General features: G+C 42.2%; 1 pseudogene; it reads right to left on the reverse strand.

Annotated features, from left to right (window-relative positions):
- LOC129703789 (U5 small nuclear ribonucleoprotein 40 kDa protein-like) overlaps positions 1–12435 on the reverse strand; it is a 35632-nt pseudogene extending 23197 nt beyond the window's left edge.
- Positions 12436–13619: the final 1184 nt, after the last annotated feature.

The following is a 13619-nucleotide window of genomic DNA, read 5'->3' on the forward strand; positions in this document are numbered from 1 at the left end:
TGGTAGGGTGACTAGAATTATACACAATACTCCAAATGTAGCCTTACCAACATCTTGTACTCATCGGATCATAGGACTAGGATGCGTATTTGGAAAAATATAATTTGTCGTGTGTTTCACAAACATTTGGATTCCGCAAGGTTGCATATTGGAATCAATAAAGCAAATTCTAATTTTAAAAGAACCCGTTTAGTTGTGCACAATTGATTTTCCCAAGAGTGATGAGAATGGGGTATAATATGCTGTTGTATGGATCTTCAGACAGATGGCCATTAAAATGCTGTCTGCAATATAATGGATCAAATAGAAGAGTTGGATAAATTGAAAATCATATAAACCTTAAATGCTGGAAATGTGAAATATAAACGGAAAATTCTGCAAACACTTGACAGGTCAGCTGAAAGAGAAACAGAATTAACATTTTAGGTCAAAGAGTCTTCATCCCTTTCAGCATCTGTAGTCGTCAGGGAAATTATTTGCCAAATAAAACTTTGTTTTCCATTAAAAAATGTTCATTTTGAAAATTGCACAACGGCAAAGATGAAATGCTGCATTTGGCTTGAGATCACATCAAATGCAACACTGTAAAGCAATTTACATATTGCACAATTTGAAATACAGTTGGATCCTAATAAACACATAACTTGCGTGCCAAAAAAAAATTATGCTTGGATGGAGATCATTCCTGGATCAGTATATCTATAAATTGCAGAGAAAATTAAGCCAACCAGTAAATATTTGTACTTCAACCAATTTAATTATCAATCTGAACAAAAACAAGCACAAACACTTCACATAAAGACATATGTAATTTTTAAATCAAAGTATTACTCTTAAAATATGTGTCTGCATTAAATTCAGTTCCAATTATCTATGTTTAATATGCTGAGATAATTTTAAAAGCTTACATTGAGATTTTGTATTTGAGCATTATTCCTGGATCAATATAATCAATCAGATCTAGGGGAGATCGAGTACGTATAACAAATTGACAGTGCATAAACATGTAAATGCAATATTTCCTTGTATAAGCCTCAGTGGCACAGACAAAATGTGCACAATATTATGTTTCGGAAAAAAGGACTATTGAAAATATGTATACTGTGAACGACAACACATCAAAAATTAACAATAAGGCTATGTTGTATATCCACGCATCCTTCAATATTCCTATATTCCTAGATCTGTCTACTTAGATAATTAACCAAACCTTTCTGCGAAGGAGTAGGCTGATCTCAAAATCTTTGAAGTCCTGGATTTGCAGTAATTTCACAGTATATTAGTGTACCCACTTACAAAGTGGCTACGTGCATTGTTGAAAATAAGTCAGTGCATGTCCTTACAGAGAGTGAAACAAGCCTGTCTTTGAGCATTCAGGATGCCCTTGACCCTGCCATCAGATTAGAAACTGCAAGGCCACAAAACAATCCAATCTCGTTGACATGAATGTTAGTTGTCATTATTTCAAATGAACATCATTATCCCTCACCCATAGCACTCTAAGTATATAGCATGTCAGACAGGACTGTAAACATTACAAAATGAAATAACTTCATTCAAACATTTAAGAAAAACATACACAGATAATAGATTTCACTTTAAAATAAATCTGAAACATAGGATTAGGGTGGCAAAAAGAGATGTCCACATCGCAACTAAATTACCTACTCATTTATAAAGAAAGATTTGCAATTTGGGCAAAAAAAAGATTCCTACTGCTTCTTTAAAAATTTCTATTGAGAAGAATATCAACAATAAAACCAGCAGTTATGAATATATTGTGACATTTTGTAATGGGTTATTTTAAGCTGTTCCCCATACTTTAAAGCACCAGTTCTCCAAGCAAAAGATAATCTGATATTAAAAGGATCTACCTCATTGGAGACCTTTGAAATATTTTTAATCAGACTTTATCAGACTTTACCTTGCACTAAATGCTGTACCCTTTATCCTTTATCTGTGCACTGTGGACGGCTTGATTATATTCTTGGATAATCTTTTCTTTGACTGGATTGCTTGCAAACAGAAGCTTTTCACTGTCCCTGCGACATGCGACAATAAACTAAACTATACTAAACTAAACTAAACTAATCTCTAAAGCTATCTGCAATTAATAGATTACAGTGATCTTATCATAAAATTATGCTCTCATCATGGAGTTTCATGTGATGGGAAGGGGTGGATATAGGGTGCAAGTTAAATCAGGAGTTAACATTGGCATGTAGTAAAGTTAATGCTATGGTTGTTATGGGAGATTTCAACAGCAGGTAGACTGGTAAAATCAGGTTGGTACTGGACCCCAAGAAAGAGAGTTTGTGGAGGGCCTCTGTGATGGATTCTTAGAGCAGCTTGTATTGGAGCATACCAGGGAGAAGGCAATTCTGGATTTGGTGTTATGTAATGAACCAAATTTGATAAAGGAACTTGAGGTTAAGGAGCCATTAGGAGGCAGTGACCATAATATAGTCAGGTTTAATCTACAATTGGAGAGGGAGAAGGGTAAATCAGAGGTGTCACTCTTACAGTTGAATAAAGGGGACTATGGAGCCATGAAGGAGGAGTGGGCCAAAGTTGACTGGAACAACAATGGCAGGTATTTCTGGGACTAATACAGTAGGTGCAAGATCAGTTTATTCCAAAGAGGAAGAAAGATTCCAAGGGGAATAAAGGACAACTGTGGCTGACATGGGACGTCAGGGACAGTATAAAAATAAAAGAGACAAATTACAACGTAGAAACGATGAGCGGGAGGCAAGAGGATTGATAAATGTTTAAAGAGCAACAGAAGATAACTAAAAAGGCAATACGGGGAAAAAATATGAATTACGAAGGTAAGTTAGCCAAGAATATAAAGGAGGATAGTAAAAGCTTCTATAGGTATGTGAAGGAGAAAAAAATAGTTAAGACCAAAGATGGACCCTTGAAGACTGAAAAAGGTGAATTTATTATGGGGAACAAGGAAATGACAGATGAGTTGAACAGGTACTATGGATCTTCACCAAGGAGGACAAAAACAATCTTCCTGATGTACTAGTGGCCAGAGGATCTGGGGTGACGGAGGAGCTAAAGGAAATCCACATTAGGCAGGAAATGGTATTGGATAGATTGATGGGACTGAAGGCTGATAAATCCCAGGGTACCTATGGAAGTGGCTTTAGAAATCGTGGATGCATTGGTGATAATTGTCCAATGTTCTATAGATTCAGTATCAGTTGCTGTGGATTGGAGGGTAGCTAATGTTATCCTACTTTTTAAGAAAGGCAGGAGAGAGAAAACAGGGAATTGTAGACCAGTTAGCCTGACATCGGTGGTGGGGATGATGCTGGAGTCAATCATAAAAGATGAAATAGCGGCACATTGGATAACAGTAACAGGATCGGTCCAAGTCAGCATGGATTTACGAAGGGGAGATCATGCTTGACTAATCTTCTGGAATTTCTTGAGAATGTAACTAGGAAAACGAACAAGGGAGAGCCAGTAGATGTAGTGTACCTGGACTTTCAGAAAGCATTTGATAAGGTCCCACAGAGGAGATTTGTGGGCAAAATTAGGGCACATGGTATTGGTGATAGAGTACTGACATAGATAGAAAATTGATTGGCAGACAGGAAACAAAGTGTAGGGATTAACGGGTCCCTTTCAGAATGGCAGGCAGTGACTACTGGGGTACCGCAAGGCTCGGTGCTGGGACCGCAGCTATTTACAATATACATGACCTGTACATGGTACTAACACCATCATCAAGTATGCAGATGATACAACGGTGATTGGCCTCATCAGCAACAACGATGAGCAGGCCTACAGGGAGGAGGTCCAGCACTTAGCAGCATGGTGCGCTGACAACAACCTGGCCCTTAACTCCAAGAAGACCAAGGAGCTCATTGTAGACTTCAGGAAGTCCAGAGGCGGCACGCACACCCCCATCCACATTAACGGGACGGAGGTGGAACGTGTTTCTAGCTTCAGGTTCCTGGGAGTCAACATCTCCGATGACCTCTCTTGGACCCACAATACCTCTACTCTGATCAAGAAGGCTCATCAGCGTCTCTTCTTCCTGAGGAGACTGAAGAAGGTCCATCTGTCTACTCAGATCCTGGTGAACTTCTACCGCTGCACCATCGAGAGCATCCTTACCAACTGCATCACAGTATGGTATGGCAACTGCTCTGTCTCCGACCGGAAGGCATTGCAGAGGGTGGTGAAAATTGCCCAACGCATCACCGGTTCCTCGCTCCCCTCCATTGAGTCTGTCCAAAGCAAGCGCTGTCTACGGAGGGCGCTCAGCATCGCCAAGGACTGCTCTCACCCCAACCATGGACTGTTTACCCTCCTACCATCCGGGAGGCGCTACAGGTCTCTCCGTTGCCGAACCAGCAGGTCGAGGAACAGCTTCTTTCCGGCGGCTGTCACTCTACTCAACAACGTACCTCGGTGACTACCAATCACCACCCCCCCCCCCCCCCCCCACTCCCACCAGGACACTTATTATTATTTATTCAAATCATTTGCTATGTCGCTCTTCCAGGGAGATGCTAAATGCAATTCGTTGTCTCTGTACTGTACACTGACAATGACAATTAAAATTGAATCTGAATCTGAATCTGAATCTGAATCTGAATGATTTAGATGAAGGGATTCAAAGTTACATTAGCATATTTGCAGATAAAACAAAGCTGCATTGAACTGTGAGGAGGATGCTATGAGAATGCGAGGTGACATGGACAGGTTGGGTGATTGGGTGGATGCATGGCAGTTGCAGTTTAAAGTGGATAAATGTGAGGTTATCCACTTTCATAGCAAAAACTGGAAAGCAGATTATTATCTAAATGGTGTCAAGTTGGGAAAAGGGGAAGTACAATGGGATCTAGAAGTCCTTGTTCATCAGTCAATGAACGTAAGCATGCAGGTATAGCAGGCATTGAAGAAAGCGAATGGCACGTTGGCCTTCATAACAAGAGGAATTGAGTATAGGAGCAAAGAGGTCCTTCTGCAGTTGTACAGAGCCCTATTGAGACCATACCCAGAGTATTGTGTGCAGTTTTGTTCCCCTAATTTAGGGAGGACATTATTGCTATTGAGGGAGTGCAGCGTAGGTTTACAAGGTTAATTCCCGGGATGGCGTGACTGTCATATGCTGAGAGAATGGAGCGACTGGGCTTGTATTATCTGGAGTTTAGAAGGATGAGAGGATATCTTATTGAGACATTTAAGGGTTTGGACACGCTAGAGGCAGGATACATGTTCCCGATGTTGGGGGAGTCTAGAGCCAGGGGCCACTGTTTAAGAGTAAGGGATAAGCCATTTAGAACAGATGTGAGGAAACACTTTTTCACACGGAGTGTTGTGAGTGTGGAATTCTCTGCCTCAGAGGGTGGTGGAGGTCAGTTCTCTGGACACTTTCAAGGGAGAGCTTGATAGGGCTCTTTAAGATAGCGGAGTCAGGGGATATGGGGAGAAGGCAGGAACGGGGTACTGATTGGGAATGATCAGCCATTATCACATTGAATGTTGGTGCTGGCTCAAAGAACCGAATGGCCTACTCCTGCACCTATTGTCTATTGTGTATTGTGTATTGTGTATTGTGTATTGTGTATTGTGTATTGTCTATTGTCTATTGTCTATTGTGGTGTGGGTTGTGATAATAATTTGGGGGCTAGTACCCCACATTATTTTCTTTCCAATTTGCTAACATCATTCTGCATAACTCACAAAACCACAATAAGCAACACAGAATACACAGAGTTTTTCTGTTTGCCACTTAATGTGATACAATGAACATGAGTTGCCAGGCTACCGTTGTTCATTTCTGAAGAGCACACTCCTACTTTATTGATCCTGCGGCATTAGTATGCGTGGAACTTGGCTTCTTTCACCTTCTACTCTCTCCAGTTTTATTCTCAGCTAGATTAAAAAATAAGTTTATCCTAAGGATTTAATGAAGCATCCCCCAGCTGCCACTAATCAATCCAAAAGACATAAAATAACCATAAAAGGCTATCTTCCCTCAAAGTGCAGGTGGTATAGATAACTCAGAAAATGATCCTTCTGGTGATTGGCAAATAGCCAGGCTTAGCATACGACGCATTCACCCTGGACAAGTTGTGCCTTCCATGGATATGTGAATACAGCAAATGACTGCTAGACAGATTTATGTGAACTGCAGCTACCTGCTTAAACAGCGGATTAAGATGCCCCTATCCAGATGTCAGCTGAATACCATTATACTGTAAATACATTTGCTGGTTAACACGTTCTTCAGCATAATGCCCACAGATGCATCATAGACTCACGGAGTTATACAGCAGGAAAACAGGCCCTTTGGTCTAATTAGTCCAAGCCAGCCAGGTTGACATTCTGGGCTAGTTGCCGGCATTGTCTCTTTTTGTCCTCTTTTGTCTCCTTTTGATCACAAGCCTTTGTCTACCCATCTGCCAATTAATACCCCCCTCACCTGTATCCACCTCTCATTTGCCAGGCTTTGTTCTGCTCCAACCTCTTTTCCAGTTTTCTCCCCCCTATTACAACTAATTTCAGAAGAGTCCTGACCCGACACATCACCTATACATGTCTTCCAGAATTCCTACCTGATCCGCTGAATTACTCCAGCGCTTTGTATGCCCTGCAAAATACCATCGCCTGCAGTTTGTTGTGCAACAATAATGACCATGTTGCCTTGGACCAGTTGGAAAATTCACCTGGAAATTTCCTGACATAAGTCAATCTTACAATTCTGAGACAAATTCTACATCCGATGATGCTTTTTTAATCTTCTGGCATTGCTTTTGCAGCATAGCATGGGATGCTGGGTACTTTGGTCTGGGAGCCTTCATTAGGTACTTTTGGTTTTGATTTAGCAGGTCCAGTCTGAAAGACTAGCAGAGTCGTGGCCTACAACCTTGCATTTCATGGAGACACAAGAGACTGCAGATGCTGCAACATTGAGCAAAATAAACAAACTGCAGAGGAAGTCTGAAGAACATGGATTGGTGACGTTTCAGGTCGAGACCTTTTTACAGACTGATTGTAGGGAATGGGAAAAGAGCTGGAAAAGGGGAGAGGGCAAGTAATCCACTCATGGTCCTGCCTTTCCCCATCTACCCCTGCCCCCTGCCCCCTGCAATCAGTCTGAAGAAGGGTCTCGACCCGAATCATCACTTATCCATGTTCACCAGAGATGCTGCTTGACCCGCTGAGTTACTCCAGCACTTACAGTAATGTTCTTCTGTGTATTAACCAGCATCTGTAATTTGTTTCTTCATGCTGGAGGAACTCAGTGGTTCAGGCAGCCTCCATGGAGGAAAGTGACAATTCAGAGCTCGGTCTGAAGAAGGTCCTGACCTGAAATATCGTCTGTCCAAGTATCTCCGCAGATGCTGCCTGACGTTAATTTCCTCCAGTACGTTTTTTTTTGCTCCTAAGATGTCAACCCTCTACCACAATGAGATTCATCCAATTTCCAGAGTGGTGGTGGTGGTGTGGGGTTGAAATAATTAGTGTCCTTCCTGACCCGCTAACCCTGCAATTCCTCCAAACAGTGCAATCCCTTTCACCAGTGGCCTCCTAGCCGCCAAATCTCTGCACCTCTACAAATTGTTTGCAACCTCCTCTCACATGTCAAGGTCTGGGGCACGTGACATCTGACTGCCTCCAGGAACTCATCACCAGACCCCAGCCACCACAAAATGCATTACTCGGGTGACCATCCCTTCCAATGTTGCCACTGTCCTGACTGGTTTCAAGGTCACACTTCTGAGTATGGTCTCAGGAGAACAGTATTGAAGGGCATATTTTTGCTCTTGGTTCCACATGTCAATTACATGACAGTCATTTGTCTCCTAGGCTGAGGGATGAGTGGGGAGGGATGAGTGAAATATGGACTCGTGTTTTAGTGTTTCTATTGTTGTTTTTATTGTTTTTACTGTCTTTTAATGTTTTTATTGTTTTGTTTTATGTTTATGATTAGTCATGTACAGCACTTTGTTGCAACAGTGGTTGTTTTTAAAGTGCTCTATAAATAAAGTTCAGTTCAGTTCAGTTCAGTTCAGTTCATGGAAAGAGTGGTTTCTGTAGAAAGCAGAAAGGGATGGGGAGGATGTGTAAACACATTTTTAGACCACTTGAGTTATTTTATTTCATTATTGCTCAGAAGAATCAGGCAGAAGTTTGCATTAAAAGGTTTTTAATGTTTGGATATTTTCAGTGTTTTAAAACTGTGGCATTCGGCACAAACCAAGAAGAATGTGTTTGCTTGTTTATATTTGTAAGAACCTTTTTGATTTCTGTGTCACGGTCATTTTTTTCTTTCTCTCTTTTATGTGTGTTTAAAGTTGGCCTTTAAAATTTGGTTGAAAATGCAGATGGAGCTAATGAATTTAGTGAAGCTTAATTGAATGGGGGAAAGCTTATAATGGCCACTGAAGTGCGAATCAGGTCACAGTTGTGCCTCTTTTTGAAGAGGGAAAAAATCTGGTTGGCACATTGGAAACATTTTTAACATTCCTTATGTTTTCACTGTTACTTAAGCTCTGTGACTGATTGTTAGTGAATGGGTTTCACTTAAAGTCCTCCTATAAGAGACTCAAAGAAGTTTCTGAATCAAAGACTTGGACCAGCATGAAGTTAGGTTTGCGTTCTTCATCAATGTCCGAATGTGCAGTTGTTAAAATTTGTCATCTGAATCATCTTGAGAAAGAAGAATGCTTTGACATAGCTGGGTGGCAGTGTGGGCTGTGAGGGGAATGCAGAGTGCTTTCAGATTAAGTGAATGGAGACCAAATGGCTTATGGAATATAATGTAGAAAAATGTAAAGACATCCACTTTGGTGAATAAAATGGACACGTTGAGTTTTTAAAAAAAAAAGAAATAATGAAAGATTTAAGAAGAATAACAGATCAGAGATTTAGTTTAGTTAGATATAACGTGGAGACAGAATATGCACTGACCAACACTCACCTCATACACTAGTGCCATCCAACACACTAAGGACAATTTATAGAAGCCAATTAACCTACAAACCTGTACATCTTTGGAATGTGGGAGGCAACCAGAGCAGCTGGAGAAAACTCATACGGACAAAGGACGTACAAACTCCATACAGACAGCACCCATAGTTAGGATCGAATCTGATTCACTAATGCTGTAAGGCAGCAAGTCTACCACTGTGTCACTGTACCTCCCCTAGAAACATAGAACTTTTCTACTGGGGTTAACATGGTTGATACAGGGATCATGTTTCTCCTGCTGGAGATGTCTAAAACCAGGGGTCATGTTCTTAGAATAAGGGTCAGTGATTGAGAACAAAGATGAAAAGGAATGTTTCTATCCAGAAGGTAGTGAATCCATGGAATTCTCTAACCAAGGGGGGGTGTGGACGTTAAACTGCTGATTATATTCAAGACGGGAGGGTTTCTTGATCTGGGGTCATACCAGACCTTGTTGAATGAGCCCGGCCAGCTGATCGATGATTTGGGAATTTTGGGATCGGTGACCAAAGTTTAAGATAGTTTAGGATAAGAATAAGACTGGACCTCAGTGAAGGTGCTAAATTGAGGGATGGCTAATCACAACAGTATTAGGCACGAGCTGGGGAAAGTAGATTAGAAGCAGCTGTTTGAGGATGTATCCACATATGGCATGTGTGAGCTTTGAAAGGGTAGTTGATTTGAAATCAGGATGTTCCCATGGGGATGAAAGATAAGGATGACAAGGTTCGGGAACCTTGGATATCAAGAGATATTTTAAGTTTCGTCAAAAAATAAGGATGCATATCTAAGGTTTAGGAAACTAAAATAAGATTAGGTCCTCGTGGAATGTAAAGGAAACCAGCAAGAACTTAAACAAGGAATTACGTTAGCTTACAAGGGCCGTAAAATGTCGTCAGCAAGTATGATTAAAGAACACTTGAAAAGCATTTGTGTATAATGTATATATTATGATGTAATATAATATATATTATGTAATGTAATATAATGATAACACTGTAATATAATATATAATGTAAATATTGAGCAAGATGGGAGCTACGGAAAGAGTAGATCCACTCAAGGACAAAGAAAAGGATTTATGACAATAAAGTACATTGATCATTGACCATCCTTAATGAGTACTTTGCATTGGCATTTGCCAGGGGGAAGGACAGGGATGATGATATGATTAGAGAGGGACATGTAGATATTCTAGGGCATGTTGACATCAGGTGTTGGGTGTCTTCAAAAACATATAGGTGGAAAACTCACAGGGCCTGATAGGATCTATGCAAAAATATTGAGGCAAGTAAGGGAGGAGATTGCTAGGAGCTTGACGGAGACCCTCTTTAGTCACAGGTGAGGTGCCAAAGACTGCAGAACAGACAATGTTGTTATGACGGTGAACAGAGAGAACCCAGGAAACTAGTGGCTGGTGAGTCTTACATAGGTCCTAGGGAAATTGTTGGATTACTGTATATTCCTAGCCACAGGGTTTACTCACATTTGGAAATACATGGTCTTATCAGGAACAGTCAGTTTGGCTTTCGGCTGCAGTCCTATCCTATCTCACAAATTTGATTGAGTTTTTAGTGGAAGTGATGAAGATGAATTCTGGAATGTCATCTATATTAGTCTATAAGGTAAGGTTGGATAAACTTGGCATGTTTTCTTTGGAGCATTGCAGGCTGAGAGGTGACCTGATAAAGGTATATAGCAGTTGATAGGGTAGACAGTCAGAGTCTTTGTTGCCAAATGCCGAAAGGCATAGGTTTAAGGTAAGAGCCAGATATGTAAAAGAGATGTGAGGGATAGGTTTTAAAGGAAGTTTGTAAACCAAGTTTTTTTTACACAGAGAATGGTAATTGACTGGAACATGCTGACTGGGGAAGTGGTAGAACCATTTACAATAGCAACATTTCAGAAACATTTCGACAGACACACAAACAGGCAGGGAATAGTGGGGTATAGATCAGCATCATGAATGGCACACACCTGGTTCTACACATCATGACTGGCACACACCTGGTTCCTCATTCTACATTTCACAGAAAGTGATAGATTTTTAGATATTAGTGGAACGCTGGATATTGATTTAGTGCAGGAAAATGTAAAAGATTAGCTGTGATCCAATGGAATTTTAAAGGAGGCACAAGGATTCAATGTCCTGCTATATTTCTTATTTAAGTAAATGCAGGCAGAAAATGTAAAAAAATTGACATCACAAACTTCAAATGTTTTTAAGCTCCATAGAACAAGCTGTGTTCAAAATTATGAAAGCGTTTGATAAATATGCATAACATGAAAGACCCAACTCAGAACATGCCTGACTTTAAGTTCCCACATAAGTCATGGTCATCTCAAAACAGCATGCACACAAATAATGGCAGATGCGAACAATTGATATACAATTGGAATTTAAGAACTTCAACGCATGATTGTGGCAATCAGGAACTGACAATGCATCACAAAATAACCCGGTGTACAATCTATAAAAATCAAGGATATATCTGATTGATACACTCTCACACCCCTGAGGCAAATCCCTGGCTTCCATATCCAAGTTTAAAGCGAGGGAGAGAGAGAGTGAGATTGAGGGAGAGAGCGAGGGAGAGAGAGGGAGAGAGACAGAGGGTGAGGGCAAGGGCAAGATAGAGAGACAGAGGGTGATGAGAGAGAGAGAGAGGGCGGGAGAGAGAGAAGATCATAGAGAGATAAGGTGAGAGGTGAGAGAGAGAGGGCAAGAGAGTCTGAAGAAAGGTCTCAACCCGAAATGTCACCCATTCCTTCTCTCCCGAGATGCTGCCAATCCCGCTGAGTTACTCCAGAATTTTGTGTCTATCGTTTTGAGAGCAAGAGAGAATGAGAGCAAGTGAAAGAGGGAGAGGGAGAGGGAGAGGGAGAGGGAAAGGGATAGGGAGAGAGAGAGAGAGATGAAGAGGGAGAGAGAGATGAAGAGGGGAAGAGGGGAAGAGGGGAAGAGAGGGAGAGAGGGAGAGGTCTCAGGACTCTGCGGAGGTATATGTATTCGGAGAACCCCCCCAGATGGCACTCTCTGGCAACGTATTTTTTCCTGCAGGGTCATTGTCCAAGGGGGATTTCGTGGCTCCCGGTGGCGGGCATCAGGCGTCCCGCCTTACAGGGTTTGCTTAGTTTCTATCATGATGTGCTAAGAGTGAGGAATTTTGTTGTTTCCAGGTGGGTGTTGTGGCTGCGGGGGTGGCCTGTCCTCACCCTGTCATGGCGGGTATCGAGGAGAGGCATGTGCTTGGAGTGATTCTGACTGAGCTTACCCCTGCTCCATCGGATTTGCTCATCAGGCTCAGGCTCCAGGATATTTCTTGGGCGCCGGCTCCACACGACTTGAGCCGCCTTCCCGAGATGCCCAGTGTGCCGTTTCTTGATGTGAAGAGACGCATACTGTACAGAATGTTCCTGCACATTCTGCACCTCCTTGCCTTCGTCTTCCATCCGGACACACCTTGGCGGTCGGTTTACCACCTGAAGGTGGGGGCGGTCCCCACTGGAGGTCCCTCTACAATGGAGTCGTCTCCCTTTACATTGGGGACCTGGGGTGGAGAGTGTTGCACAGAGTGGGCGGTGACGTGTAATAAACCTTTGAGTTGGTTCACGGACTCGCCGGCCGCCTGTATTTTCTTCGGCGAAGAAGAGACCGTGTTCCACGCGCATATGGAGTGTGAGATTGCTGCCCCTGCACCAATATCTGAAGGGGTTGTTATTCAAGTTTTGGTTGAATTTTAGTCCCATGATCTTGGTGTTTGGACACAAGGCAGGGAGTGGGGAGAGCTGATCGGGAGGGTGGGACCTCCCTGTTGGTTTGCTCCTGAACCTGAGTTGGCTGCCTGCCCCTCTTCCGGGCCTATGTCCATGCTCGTGTGTCCCTGGATACAGAACACGTGGTGTCCACGGGGACTCTGGAGGCATTCCGTGAACGCTGGTTGCCGTGTGGGGTTGAGAGCATTGTACATAATTACTGTACCATTGCACTGTAATGATTATTTGACGTATTGTCACCTTTGAATGTGTTTTTGGTATGCTGTATTATGCATTTTGCTGAATAAAGTCCTTGGAAAATAAAATAAAAGAGATTGAGAGGGAGAGAGAGCAGGAGAGAGATAAATAGAAAGATGACTGCCCTTCCTCTGCAAACTGAGTCCCAAATGGTCTCAACCCTAAATGTTGACAATTCCTTTTCCTTTCCCTTTCCAGATGCTGCTCGACTTGCTGCATTGGTCCAGCATTTTGTTTGTTGTTCTAGATTCCATCATCTGTCCAAGCAGTCGCTTTGTTAGGAGTGGTTGGAGGAGTGGCTTCAGGAGACCTGGTTCAGAGACTGACGTGTGGAGTTTGCATGCTATATTTGTGACCACATGGCTTTCCCCTAGATGTTCAGGTTTCTTCTCAGATCCCAAAGACACGAGAGCAGTTAGATGTATTGCCAATAGACAATAGACAATAGGTGCAGGAGTAGGCCATTTTGCCCTTCGAGCCAGCACCGCCATTCAATGTGATCATGGCCGATCATCCCCAATCAGTACCCGGCCCCTGCCTATCCATTGACTCCGCTATCTTTAAAAGCCCTATCTAAATCTCTCTTGAAATATCCAGCGAACCGGCCTCCACTGCCCTCTGTG

This window comes from Leucoraja erinacea, chromosome 14, assembly GCF_028641065.1.
Source record: "Leucoraja erinacea ecotype New England chromosome 14, Leri_hhj_1, whole genome shotgun sequence".
NCBI classification, from domain to species: Eukaryota; Metazoa; Chordata; class Chondrichthyes; order Rajiformes; family Rajidae; genus Leucoraja; species Leucoraja erinaceus.